Source organism: Apium graveolens, chromosome 4 (genome assembly GCF_009905375.1).
Source record: "Apium graveolens cultivar Ventura chromosome 4, ASM990537v1, whole genome shotgun sequence".
NCBI classification, from domain to species: Eukaryota; Viridiplantae; Streptophyta; class Magnoliopsida; order Apiales; family Apiaceae; genus Apium; species Apium graveolens.
In genome coordinates this window covers 189,938,580-189,953,220 of record NC_133650.1, presented here as the reverse complement: position 1 = coordinate 189,953,220, position 14,641 = coordinate 189,938,580, and the positions used below count along the sequence as shown (strand labels likewise).

Sequence of the window (14,641 nt, the reverse complement as noted above, 5' to 3'; positions counted from 1 at the left end):
CAACAACTATGTATTCAGCTTCAACAGTTGATGTGGATACTGAGTGCTGCTTCTTACTATGCCAGGATACCAATCTTCTTCCAAGAAACTGACAGCTTCCTGAAATACTTTTCCAGTCAATCTTACAACCTGCAAAATCTGAATCTATATAGCCAACTAGGTTAAAACCTGTACCTTTAAGGTACCAAATTCAAAGATTTGGAGTCCCCTTAAGATACCTAAATATCCTCTTAATAGCTATAAGATGAGACTCTTTAGGGTCAGCTTGAAATCTATCACATAAGCATGTTGCAAATATAATATCTGGCCTACTTGCTGTGAGATAAAGTAATGATCCTATCATACCTCTATAGCTTGTGTTGTCAAATTTCTTACCATTTTTGTCCTGATCAAGCTTAGTGGTTGTTGGCATTGGAGTCTTTGCCGGAGTTGAATCTTCCAGATTGGACTTCTTGAGAAGTTCTCTAATTTATTTGGATTGATAGATGAATATACCATCTTTCCTTTGACTCACTTATAATCCAAGAAAATAGTTCAACTCTCCCATCATGCTCATTTCATACTTACTCTACATTAGCTTAGAAAATCTCTTATAAAGATCATCATTAGTAGAACCAAATATAATGTCGTCAACATATACTTGAACTAATATCATATCATATTTATGCATTTTGTGAAACAGAGTTTTATCTATAACACCTCTAGTAAAACCATTTCAAGTAAAACTCCGAAGAGGTGTCTACCATTCCTTGAGCTTGCTTAAGCCATAGAGAGCTTTGAACAAAAAGATACAAAGTCAGCCAGATTTGGATCTTTAAAACCTGGAGGTGTTCCACATACCCTTCTTCTTCTAGCTCCCCATTCAGGAATGCACTCTTCACATCCATTTGATAAACTTTGAAATCGGAATGTGCTGGCGAAATACCAGAAACATCTGATTGCCTCAAGTCTAGCTACCGGTGCATAGGTTCATCAATAATCTATACCCTCTTCTTGAGAGTAACCTTTAGCTACCAGTCAGGCCTTGTTTTTCAGTACAATGCCTTCTTATCTAATTTGTTTCTGAATCCCACTAGTGCCTTTATTCACTTTCCTTTGTCGTGGTACCAGCTTTCATTACCTCTCTGCCTCTCAAACTGATTGAGCTCCTCTTGTAGCAGTAACCCAATTTGGATCTTCAAGTGTCTCATCTACTTTCTTAGGTTCCATTTCTGAGAGAAACCCTTAAAAGTGACATTCATTCTGTGTAGCATGTCTAGTTCTCACTCATATGTCAGGATCACCAATGATCAGTTCAAAAGGGATGGTCTGTATTCCAAACTCTTTGTCGAGGCATATAAGATCTTGATGTTTCCCCTTATTCAGCATGATGTTGAGTATGAACTGTAGATCCTCTCATGTTCCCCCTGATTTGTTGCCACCATGACTTGATGATTCTGATCTTTGAGTAGTAGTTCTTCAAGGGGTTCCTGTATGATTATCATAAACATTGTTTCCCTCCACTACCACCACTTGATTCAGGATTAGCATTGCCAGTTCTACAGGTATAGCACTAGCAATCTCAGGTTCTCTACATCCAAAGGATCATCTAAAAGATTTTCAAATTCCAGAAATTCAGAATCCTTTTCTCTTTACAGGCTTGCCAACTTAGTGTCGTCGAACGGTAACTTAAGGCTTTCAATAACCTTCTGATCATAATCATATAAACCCTGTAAGCTTTGGATTCCAGAGAATGAACCAATAAATATGCCTTCTTCCATCAAACTTTCCCAGATGCTCATTCCTTCCTTCAGCATAAATATAAGCTCCAAACACATGAAAGTATGTTCAGTGTTGGTTTCTTGTCAGCCATAACCTCATAAGGAGTCTTGTCATGATCTTTATTAATCAGGGTACGATTTTTAGTGTACACACGCTATGTTGCCAGCTTCAGCCCAGAAGTAGGTAGGAAGCCTTGATTCACTTAGCATAGTCCTTGCTTGCTTCAACCAAGGTCGATTCTTCCTTCTACCACTCCATTTTGTTACGGAGTTCTTGGGGCTGAGTACTATCTCGAAACACCTTTCTCTATATAGAATTCATTTAAAAATGCATTCTTGAACTCTGTCCCATTGTATGATATGATCTTTCCGACAGGTAATTTTGCTTCCAACTCAATCTTCTTTATATGATCAACTATCAACCGTGGTGCTTCATCCTTTGATTGTAAGAACAACCACCCATGTATACTTGGAATAATCATCGACTATCAATAAAGCATATCTTTTCCTTGATAGTGACAACACGTTCACTGGACCAACTAAATCTATGTGAATTAACTGAAGAGGTTCAGTTATGCTTGTCATTTCCTTGCTTCTGTGTGATGCTTTCTTTGACTTCCCTTTTTCAAATGCTTCACAGAGTCCTTCTTGACATAATTCCATTTGTGGTAGTCCTCTCACTAATTCCCTCTTAACCATAGAGTTCATTGTCTTGAAGTTCAAGTATGAGAGCTTCTTGTGCCATAGGAAACTTTGTTCTTGTTAGGTCCCGAATTATCGTAGAAGGGGGGGTTGAATACGATAATCACTACATTAAAAAATTCTTTCGAATCTTTTCCGGATATAAAATTTATTGTTCGGTTAGTGGTTTTGTGTTCTTGAGAGGAATAGTGTTTGGAACAATAAAACGAGGAACACAAGATATTCGGGGAGATATATATTCGTATATAATCCTCGAGGGGTGTTGCTACACTCCGGTAAATAAATTAACCGACTACAATCTAAGAACAAAAAAGTTCCTAGCTTCTACAAAGATCAACAAATTAAATTCTATACAATGTTCTAGCTTTTGTTTGTTTAAGAATTTAATTTTCGGGTAACGTTTATAATGGCCCTAAGAATATACAAGAGTTAAACCGGACATTAAAACGTTACTCCGGTGAGAAGTATAACTGATATGAATTTGTGTGTATATCTCCTATGTATCTCTTTGCTGCAAATCTTCAGCTCTTTGGGAGAGAAGAAGATGAACAGAACAACACGACTGATTGCTGAATCTGATCTACTGCTTGTGTAGACTTTTTATCAATAATGTGTTGCTGGGAGAGAGCTGAGATCAGGGGATATATACTCTAACCTGCGACTAGCTTTATTTGCAACCTGCGACTAGTAAATTAACCAACAAAAATGGCAACCTGCGACAAACAAATACAACTGGCGTCTAGCATTTGATTTACAACCTGCGCCATGTTTCTTTTGTCTTTATTACACAACCTGCGAGCATTCGGTTTGCAAGGTTTCTTTTGTTTGTTTTTTATTGTTTTCTTTTTCCTTTTCTTTTCTTTTTCTTTTCCTTTTTTTGTTTTGTTTTCTTTTTATTTTTCTTTTTTCTATTTTCTTTTTCTTTTCTTTTTGTATTTTATTTTTCAATTTTTCAATTTTTTGTTTTAGTTTTTCTTTTCTTTTTGTATTTTCTTTTTCTCTTTTTTTGTTTTTGTTTTTCTTTTTATTTAAGTTTAAATTGTAACTAAATTAATTTATAAAATAAACTTAAATATAACTTATAAAATAAACTAATTTATATTTATAAAATAAATTTAATTGATGTTTATAAAATAAATCATTTTAAGTTTATTAAATAAATTATATTAAAGTCCATTAAATAAATTTATTTAAGTTAACAATTAAACTTTGAATCTCGCCAATCCCTCGAGCAGTTTATCTGTATACCCCGCGCACCTCTTCTCGTACTTTAACAGATAAACGTTCAATCCAAGTACGTTCCTCAACTTAACAATTCTTCTAAAAATAATACCCAGATTCCTTTCACGAGCTGTTGACGCCTAGTGCAACTGGTCTGGTTCACAGACGACTAACCCCAATTCAGGTCTTCGTATTATAGTCTTGATTACATTATTATGCTTCCAATAACTTAATTGCTTCAGACACTGACTATCAATAAACAACTGTACTTTCACTGGAATCTTTTCTGGTACTTTAGACAACGTCTTCATTGCTACTACAATCTTGAATACTTCAATCACTGTTCTTCACCGACGCTTGAACATATAAATGAACTCCTGTCAGTGAGTATAACTTCAAGACTGTAGCTGTCTTCTTTAACCTCTGTCTATACCCTGTCTTTAATTCTTCAGATTCCTATGCTTCATACACTGTCTATCTTCAACTAATGACAATTCACTGAAATCTTCTGGTAGTACTTATACACTGAATCTTCATTATTTCTGAAACCTTGAAAGTCTTTAACCTTTATTCTTCACTTATGCATGAACATATTAATGAGCTTCTTTCAGTGACCTGTAAACAGACTTTAAGCTTTTTTCTAATCTTTTGATTCTTTGTATTTTCCTTGTCTTCATTTCTTCTGATTTCTTGTGTAGTCGTAGTATTATTAGCCTATCATGTTCTATTGTTGTTCTCGTGTTGAGTTATCATGTAACTGTTCATACAACTACACAGTCTCACCAACAGTTCTGATGAAACTTTTCTATAAAAACATCTCATTACTCTATCACCGGTAGACTTCAAGTCAGCTACGAACAGATTACCTCTCCTTACTCCCTATAAAACAAGCTTCTCATCTTTCCTGTGAGTGATCAAACATCTTTCTGGTCTAAAATCAACATTGTATCATTTGTCACAAAACTGACTGGTGCTCAGAAGATTATGCTTCAATCCTTCCACAAGAGAGATGTTCTCAATGATGACATTCCCAATTTCCAAATTGCCATATCCCTTAGTGAATCCTTTGCTATCATCTCCAAAGGTAACTATAGGGCAAGCTTTCTCAACTACATATGTGAGGAGGGACTTTTCTCCTATCATGTGCCTAGAACAACCACTATCCAGAATTCACATGATCTTTTCCTTTCGAACCTTACCCTGCAAACACAGATTGATTAAGAAGACTTTGGTACCCAAGTTTTCTGTTTAGGGGTAGAAACAGAATCAACAAATGAAACCTTAATAGGCTTAGCTTTCACTTTGACTGACTCCTTCTCAGTGCTCGTCTTAACAGAGTTGTCAGACTTAGAGATAGGTAGTACTACAGTCTTGGCCTGTGTGTGCTCGTTACTCATGCTTGTCTTAGTGTCAGTGTAAGTGCCAACAGTTGCATGAAAAGCTTTAAAATATTCAGACATGGTAACAAATACACATGGTATACAACCAACTACGCCACAGGGCTCATAAAAACTAGGCATGTTAGCATGGAAGGCACACTAGAAGTTATAATAAATTCTACTTTAGCTTTTGTGCATGCATGTGTAAGGTGTGCAGCAGAATTGTAATTATTACATAACTTTCTAGATGTAGATGAGGAAGATGCAAAATCAGATTTCTTATTTACACCTACCTTACCATTTCTGTTCTTCTTAGCCTTAACGTTAACATTCTCACCAATCTTAGAGTTGTCTACTGGGTCTGGTTTTTTAAGTGTGCCAAGTTCTTTCGTATCCACCTTATTACCTAGGTCAGCTTTGGATTTAGCCTTACTAGCTGGTGCCTTAGGAGTCTAAGGGGATTCCTCTACCATCTCTTTTTCTCTATCCTCAGTAATCAATTCCTCATTGATTAGAAAACTTACTTCATCCAAAGGTTCTGAAACAAACTCAGTGAACAATGGAGATACAACATCCTTAATGACATATGATACCTTTTCTGAGATAAACATGTTTATCTCAGATGCACCACTATGCTTCTTACTGTTCAGCTTAGAATAGTCAAGTCTTATTGAAGTCTTAGATTTAAATCTTTGACTATCTATTATCTCCTTCTAAGTCAAAGTTGCATTCTTAAACGCCTGTAACTTCTTTTCTAAATCAGCAATTTGGGTTCTATGAATGGCCTCTATGTCTGCATTGTACTTAACCTTATTCTCTAAATATTCATTCTTTTGTTTAAGGTCTTCTAAGCCAACTACAAGTAATTCTAGTTCTTCATTTCTAGAGGTTAAACTCTCAGCTTTAAGAACTAACTTATCATTTTCAAGTTTATATGCAAGCATGCTTGTATGAACATTATACAATTCTAAAGTAAGTCATGCACAGTAGATTTGTATTCAGACACAGACATATCAATAGTGGTAAGTTCGGGAACCTGAGATGATTGTGGTGATTCCTCTGCAGAGTCTGTCATAAGACCTAGATTCACATACTTTCCTCTTCATCCGAATCAGTATCATCCCAGCTTTTTCCTGCAGTAATATACGTTATTCCCTTTTCCTTAACCATATAAGCATTCAGCTTCTGTTTCAGCTTCTCATTCTACCTCTTCATATCTTCATAAGTTTCCTTATTTTCATAGGAATCTTTTCATTTTGCTTCCTTGGGCTTTTTACAATCAGATGTAAAGTGCCCTAACTCATTGCAGTTATAACATCTTGTTTTGCTCTTGTCTACCCAACTTGACTTGTAGCCTCCTCTAGAGCTTGACCCTGATGAGTAGCTTCCTTTCTGAAATCTCCCAGATGAACCCCTTGGTTTGTAGTTAGGTTTCCTTCTGAATATAACATAACTATATTTTGCAACCATGTATGCCATAGTTTATCCTCCAACTGTTCAAGTTCTTCCTGAGTGTAAAAATCACCTTAATCCTCTGCCTTACCATAAGCAATTTCAGCTACAATAATTTATTTGATTATTGAGGAGGGTGCACCCTTGACTTCTTGGGTTTCAGGTTCACGAACTACAAGTGCAGTGGTTTTTGCAAGTTCCATACTCTTACTGTCAATGGAACCAGGTCCATAGATAATAGCTCTCTGCTCTTGCTCCAGTTCTAGGGTTCTTAGCTTTCCATAGATCACATCCAGATACATGGTAATAAAATCAGCTCTTTCCCTGATTGATGTTTTCTTTTGTTCCAAATAAATTGGTAGAGTCATTATAAACTTTCTGTTAGACTCTCGTATAGGATAAACTTTCCCTTGTAGCTTTAACTCGCTTAACAGTCTTGTATATCTCTCAAATAGTGAAGACAGTGTTTCTCCGGGTTGAAGTTTGAATGCCTCATACTGAGTAGTCAGAATATCCATCATGTTCTCTTTAACTTCTTATGTACCTTCCATTAAAAGCTCAATGGTACTCCACATGTCCTTTGCACTATTATTTTCTAGAAGTTGATGACTAATATCATTATCGGTCGATTCCACAATTATGAGTTGAAGGCTTGTGTCCAGATTTATATACTCCTTGTAAGTGTCCGTATATTTAGACGGATCCCTGGGAGTAGATGAGGAAGGAATTCTTGCACCAGTTGCAGTAGTGGATTCAGCAACTACTTCCATCGGGATATAAGGGCCATTCAGTAAAATATAAAGTGGATTCGAAGCTTTCATAAACAACATCAACTTTTTCTTCTATAGGTTGTAATTATCTATGTCGAATGGGGGAACCTTGTTACTTCCAATTCTTTGGTTATTCATCATCTTGACGGAATTAAAATTATTTAAAGTTTATAAATTTCAGAAAATGAGAATTTTTGAAAATTAAAAAATTTCAAGAAATTTTTCAAGAACTTGTTTCTTTCTCCGGATCTTGATTTGTATGTCAATCAACAAGCTCTGATACCAATTGTTAGTCCCAAAGTATCGTAGAAGGGGGTTGAATACGATACCTATAATCTTTTTTGATTCATTACAATTTCTTCGGTATAAGTACGGAATCAAAATAGATACAAAACAATTCGAGGAATATACTATTTTATTAATATAATCCTTGAGGTTGCTACAATATAATCAATGAATTGATTAGCTACAATAAATTCAACAACACAACTTTGTCTTTACAAGCTTAATAAATGAAGTCTTTAATGGAGCTCCCATAAAACACTTTATGTTAGCTGAAGAAGATGACCAAATGAATTGAATTTATTTGCTGCTTTGTAGTCTTTCAAATTCCATTGGACAGGTGGCATAATTATGTCCACATAAAACACTTGAATTGTTGCAGTTAATCTGAATAAATATTCCAAGTGCTAACTGGCGACTAGAGGGGAGTTGTGTAACCTGCGACCATTAAGTTGTGACCACAGTGAATAGAGGTTTGCCTTAGAATATTTTCTCTGCCCAATAACCTGCGACCTCTTAACCTGCGACCCCAACCTGTGACCTCATAGTGGAAGTTGCCTTAGGTTATTTTGGCATCCCTCTAACCTGTGACCTCAACCCGCGACCTCAACCTGCGACCACAACCTGCAACCACAATGAGCTGATCTTTGCCTTAGTATTTTTCTTTACAACTCTAACATGCGACCTAAACCTGCGACCACTAGGTATTGGCTTTGCCTTGGTGTATTTTCTCTATCTCCAATAGCTGTACCAAAGAACCATTTCTTCTGTGTTAGATCTTTTTCTGGAATGTTGATGTTTGGTGTACTGGTATAGTTCACAAACAACTAACATGAACTGATTTAATTCAATTCTTTTTGCACTGCAAAGCTGATACATCTTGGATGGTTATTTCTAGCTTCAAACACTGAACCCCTGATCTTTAATACTCCAAATCAAACCATGTAACTAATATTGGAAGTCCTTTGATGTTTTATTCTTCATAGATGCTTGAACATGTTAATGAACTTCTTCCTATGACTTGATTATGGACTTAGAGAGTCATTTTCATCTTTTGATTCTTTGTATATATCATGTCTTCATCTTTAGGGTTCATGTGCTTCATAATTTAATATTGTTTATCTGTTTCTGTTTCATGTTGAGTTATAATTACTTGATTACATGTTTAATTATATTATGCTTTACACTGCATGATAACATTGAGCCAGAGTTGGAACATGAGCAGGATGTACATGAAAATGTTGAAGGCATTACTGCTCAAGAAGCACAGGATGTTTGTAGATCTAGTAGAATTCTCCATGATCCCGAGATATATTAGGGATTTCTTTTATTCAAGATGGTGATGTGATGTTTGTTGAGGATTATTGAGTATTATACCTACCAATTTAATATTAACAGTCTAAATTTTAAGAGATGGTTGGAGGCCATAAAATTTGAGATGGATTTCATGTATGAAAATAAACTATAGACTTTGGTTGATCCACCTTAAGGGGTAAAACTATAGGATATAAATGGGTTTTCGAGAAGAAAATAAACATGAATGGTAATGTATATACCTATAAAGCACGATTTCGAGCCAATTTACGGTATTAACTATGATGAAACCCTCTCACCAATCACTTTGTCCAAATTTATCAAGATTTTGCTTGCGGTAGTTGCTTATCATGAATATGAAATCTGGAAAATGGATGTCAGATCGATGTAATATGTAATATTCGGGATATATCGTGTAATTATTTTTCTAATAAATAATTATTATGTATGTTCAGTATTTATTCCGTGAATTATTTGTTAAGTGTTAAATGTGTTTGGATGTTTAAAAATAATATTAATTGAGTATTTTAATTTTTATATGTCCAAAATAAAATATAGATAATTGTCATATCTTCTTAATTATTTTTATGTTGATTTCTAATTTTATAGGAAATATACGGATTTTATAAAAAAATTCCGAGTATTTAAAAACTAATTTATATAATCGGGAACCTACCGACGTCATCCGTTTTTACGTTTTTCTAACCCGAAACTCTTCCGAAAACTCCTTCCTAACCTAATTGCAGTATTCCGAGCATTTTCCATATTTCGACTTTTTCGATCTGGCATGCTGTTTGTCCTGTGCGGGTCCCGGCGCAACATTTTTGATACATTATTCGTTTCGGTAAATCAATAAAACTCGTATTTTCGATAAACTGGATCTTTTTATTAAAATATCACAATTATCACATCATAATACGTGTAACCAGGCGTTGAGACCAAGACCGCAGTACAAATTGTATTGATTTGGATAATTATCCAGAAAACCGGTAACGTTTGGATCAGTTTTTATAAATGAACGTACCATTTTATATCCGGAATGATGCAACGGGATACTAATTTTCCGTAATTATAAATAGCCTTTACCGTATTTTATTTCTTACCGAAAATCATTTGCAGACAGTAATTATATAAATTTCCAGAGAAAATCTATATATTCATATAATCTTTCAAGAATCAAACAACAATTTGAAGGTGTTGAGGATCTCTGTTTTTAAAGCTTGAGCAACCAAAACTGTAATATCCGGGATATATCGTGTAATTATTTTTGCTATTATACAATTATTATGTGTGTACAGTATCTATTCTGTGAGTTAATTGTTAAATGTTATCTGTACTTGGATATTCAAAAATAATATTAATTGAGTATTTTAATTTTTATATGCCCAAAATAAAATATAGATAATTGTCATATCTTCCTATTTATTTTTATGTTGGTTTATGGATTTATAAGAATCATCTGAAATTTCTAAAATCTTTTTCCGAGTATTTAAAATCTATTTTATAAAAACGGGAACCAACCGACGTCATCCGTTGTTACGTTTTTAGAACCCGAAACTTTTCCGAGAACTCCTTCATAACCTAATTGTAATATTCCGAGCATATTCCATGTTTCGACTTTTTCGATCCGGCATACGGTTTGTCCTGCGCGGGTCCCGGCGCAACATTTTCGATACAATATTCATTTCAGTAAATCAATAAAACTCGTATTTTCGAGAAACGGGAGCTTTTTATTAAACTATCACAATTATCACCTCGTAATACGTGTAACCAGGTGCTGAGACCAAGACCGCAGTACAAATTGTACTGTTTTGGATAATTATCTCGAAAACCGATACCGTTTGGATCAGTTTTTACAAATAAACGTACCATTTTATATCCGGAATGATCCAACGGGATACTAATTTTCCGTAATTATAAATAGCCTTTTACCGTATTTTATTTCGTATCAAAATCATTTGCAGATAGTTAATTCTATAATTTTCTGAGAAAAACCCTAATTACATAAACTGTTCTAAGAATCAAACAGCAAAACGAAGGCGTTACAGATCTCTGTTTTCAAAGCTTGAGTAACCAAAACGAAGGATTTGAAGTGTTCTATCAGATTCTGAGCTTTGTTTCACTGCAGAATCAAAGGTTTATTTTTTGAAAATTTATTTATTTTCGAATTAAAATTATTAACACTACACCATAAAATGGTTATGGCAACCACAAAAATTTATTGCCTTATGGGCTATTTATGTTGCAGTAGAATTTATGGCAACAAATATGTAAAATTTTGGCGTTGCATCCGGTGGTGATGCAATAGAGGTCCTATTGTAACATTTTAAGCAATATTTTGCAACGACAAAACATTATTGCAATAAACCATATATAGCAATAAAATATATTTTATTACAACGCGGTAAAATCATTGCAATAGCTGTTTTTGTTAGCTAAATAACCACCTTAAGGCAACATTAGTGGGTCCAATTGCAATGAAATTTAAGGTCAAATTTGACAAATATTGTAACAATTTGGAACCAATTGCAATATTTTATAGCTGATGTAATTGTAAATGGCAACATATTTCGACACAATTGCAACATTATTTAAAAAAAAAATAGGATTTGACTATAAATAAACTAAACCAGGCATTTTTTATGCCACAAATCTCACACCAATGTCATTTTATAACCGTTAACAACTATTCAAAAGCATTGGTTGTTCCAACATAATCATACATACAATTCAGAATGTACATCAATACAAAATGTACATCAATACAAAAGGATAAATTACAACACCAAATTAATTAATAAACAAAACTAATATTAGTAATCTTCATTTAGCTTTTTCGCTAAATCAGAAGCATTTATCTTGGTTCTGGATCAAAAGTTTCACAGCTCAATTGGAGCAACAGCAGTTTTGGACACGGCTGGAGTGACGCCACCCATGAGAAAATCGATGGAAAAATCGATAATCCCTTTCTCAGCCGGTGCTTGAACAAATACGGGTGAAGAATAAGCTAATGGAAGGTCCTGGGTGGCTAGGTATGTTCGTGCTGTGGGGTACTGCAATCCTGCACCAGTATAATTCCCATGGGAAAATGGCTTCTCTGTGTAGGAAAGCTTCCATAGGTACTCTTAACATCTTGTGAAAGGATGGAACCAAAATTATACTCGGTAGAAAATTTCTGATAAACAGGTGGAAGCTGGTTCTGCTCAACCATTTATACTGGAAAAAATAAAACTTTTTAATACTTGGAAGTTGCAATTTTACGGTTCTTTTCAGCAACCATTAAGACCTGCAGAAATTCATTAATAAATAGCAAACAAGAGTATATATTCTATAACACACCAACGGAACACCAATTAGTATATTTAAACAATAATGATTTCAACATTTGGAAGGATTCCAACTGCCAGATTAATGATAATTACAAGTAACAGAGTCACAAGAGCTGCTACCTGGAAAAACAAATATGGATGATGACTAGACTGAACTTTATATCACTGTAAATAAAAACTCACTTTTTTCATAATTCCATCATAAATATCTGTTTGTCAAGTACCTTATTAGCATGGATTGTCCAATTTATGATAAGTTCAGACAACATTGCACCAAGTAATCCAACAAGTGCACTAGAAGCACCTACGGATATATTTGACCATTAATTTATGAAGGTTATAATGTATAAAACTATAGAAGTGATTGATTTCCCATCAACCAAGGCTCACCATTTGACCATCAACTTGGAATGATATCAAAACACACTACTGATTTTATGTACTCTGTTTGAGTGGACACGTACAACCCACCTAAACCATATCTCAAAAGTCAATTTATAACAAAACAACTAATATGTTCAGAAAGGCTTGAAACGGCATGAGGCCATGAGCACTTAAATATATAAACTTAAAGATATATGTATGTAGATTATTGACCTTCTTTAGACGGATCAGGGAATAATTCAAAGCATTCATATATAATACTAATAAAATTGACTGATGAGGTGAGTAAAACAAGAAAGAAAAAAAGATTACCAACATAAGTTCAATCTTTGAAAATGGACTTAACCATACCAGTAACTTCATCTTCTTTAATGGGCCTCAAAGCTCAACTTTACAAACTTTTCTAACCTTAACATAATAAGGCCCATAATCAGCCCATATCAAATTACTCCAACCTCTACTAAATATATCAGGTAGCTTTGTTCATGTTCCTATCAGCCAACTACTGATCACTTCTTTAACCAACTCAGCTATTGTAATCATAACATTAAGCCTAAAGTCTAAAAAATACAAAGGATAGGGCCATACGTTTAGCAATATCATCTGAAAATACACAACTTTTTATTTTGCAATTATATATATATAATCCCAGGACACTGTAGATTTAGATTATAAGAACACCTGAAAATGCTCATATAATAGTTTGGTGGCCTTCACATGGTAAAGTACTATATTGTGTCGCAATAAGAGACTTCATATATGAATTTCAAAAAAATAGTTTCCAAAAGGGGTGAACAATAACTTGGTGGATAAACATCTACTATATAGGCTTATGATATGAACAAGTATGGTTCATTAATTGTCATCCAATGCCTAATCCGATCACCAAAACTTTTAAAAACAAATCCTATAAAATTAGCAAAATCCTCTCTGCAATATAGCACATATACAATTATTATTAATTAGAATTTCAAGTTTTGTAGGATTTTCTTTCCTTTATAAATGTAATTATTCAATAAAATTACTAAAATTGCAATAACCAAGCATTAAATGACCACTAAATTATAGAGAAAACTTTCTCAATTAGCACAACAAGAAAAATAAATAACCACGCATATAGGAAGGTAAGTTCTTGTCATCGAGTTATTATATACATAACTAAACCAAAACCAACCCATATAATAGAAACAATTACAAGTCCCAAACATAAAGAGTAAATAGAATACAAACATTTTCACACATAAATATGTGTACCTATCCGCGACTCATCACATCCCCATTTATTCCAACCAAAACACATGGTAATGCTTCACAAATAAACTCCCATCATTCTCTATCTCAGCCGCATCCTCCACAATCAAATATGAATGATTAAATTAAAAAGTTAAGAACACTAATTAAGAATATAATAAAGCAGTAATTGAAGAACAAGAAAGAAGATTTGAATATCAAAAACAAACTAATTAAGATTTTAAAATTGTAGTTTGAATACAAAAGGCCATACATAATCAATTAAAGAAGAACATGTATATAATCAATTTGGGGAAAATATTTACCTTGTTGTAGCGTACATCTTCTTCCCAAACATCAATATTAGATCTTGTTTTCCCCTCGTGTTGCAGCTTGAATCTTCCTTCTCTCTCCTCGTCTCCCTCTGACCCTCTCTCGTGTTTGTAGGGTGTTAGGTGTGTGGTTGTGTCTGAGCGTCTGTTGTGTTATTTTTTTTATTTTTTTTTGTTTTATTATTTAATTTATTCCTGGTAAGCCCGGTAAAATTTGTAGCTCAGACAATTTTGAAGCCCGCCAATATTTTGGGTCCAAAATTTGGACTTACCGCAATGCTTGAAAAAATTCATTGCAATAAGAAGCTAATTTTTACCTCCTTCTGATTTTTGCCCTTTATTTGCAACACTTTTAAAGGTCCTTGCAATATATGTAAATGTTCTCTCAATAACAACATTTTTTGATAAAATTTTAGAAATGTGGTTGCTATAGCCAATCTATGGTGTAGTGTAAAATATGAATTTTTGTTCGGATGATTGTTTGTA

The 14,641-nt window shown here is 34.0% G+C and overlaps 1 long non-coding RNA gene across 2 annotated transcripts; it reads right to left on the bottom strand.

Annotated features, from left to right (window-relative positions):
* Positions 1 to 11,600: 11,600 nt before the first annotated feature.
* Positions 11,601 to 14,295, bottom strand: LOC141716989 (uncharacterized). Of its 2 annotated transcripts, none has more exons than XR_012573480.1 (3): positions 14,150 to 14,295; positions 13,848 to 13,942; positions 11,601 to 12,166 (listed from the first exon to the last, which is right to left on the bottom strand). It is a non-coding gene; the product is annotated as an uncharacterized LOC141716989 (long non-coding RNA). The 2 variants fall into 2 exon arrangements; XR_012573479.1 differs by having other exon boundaries at positions 11,604 to 12,096.
* Between the last annotated feature and the right edge of the window lie 346 nt (positions 14,296 to 14,641).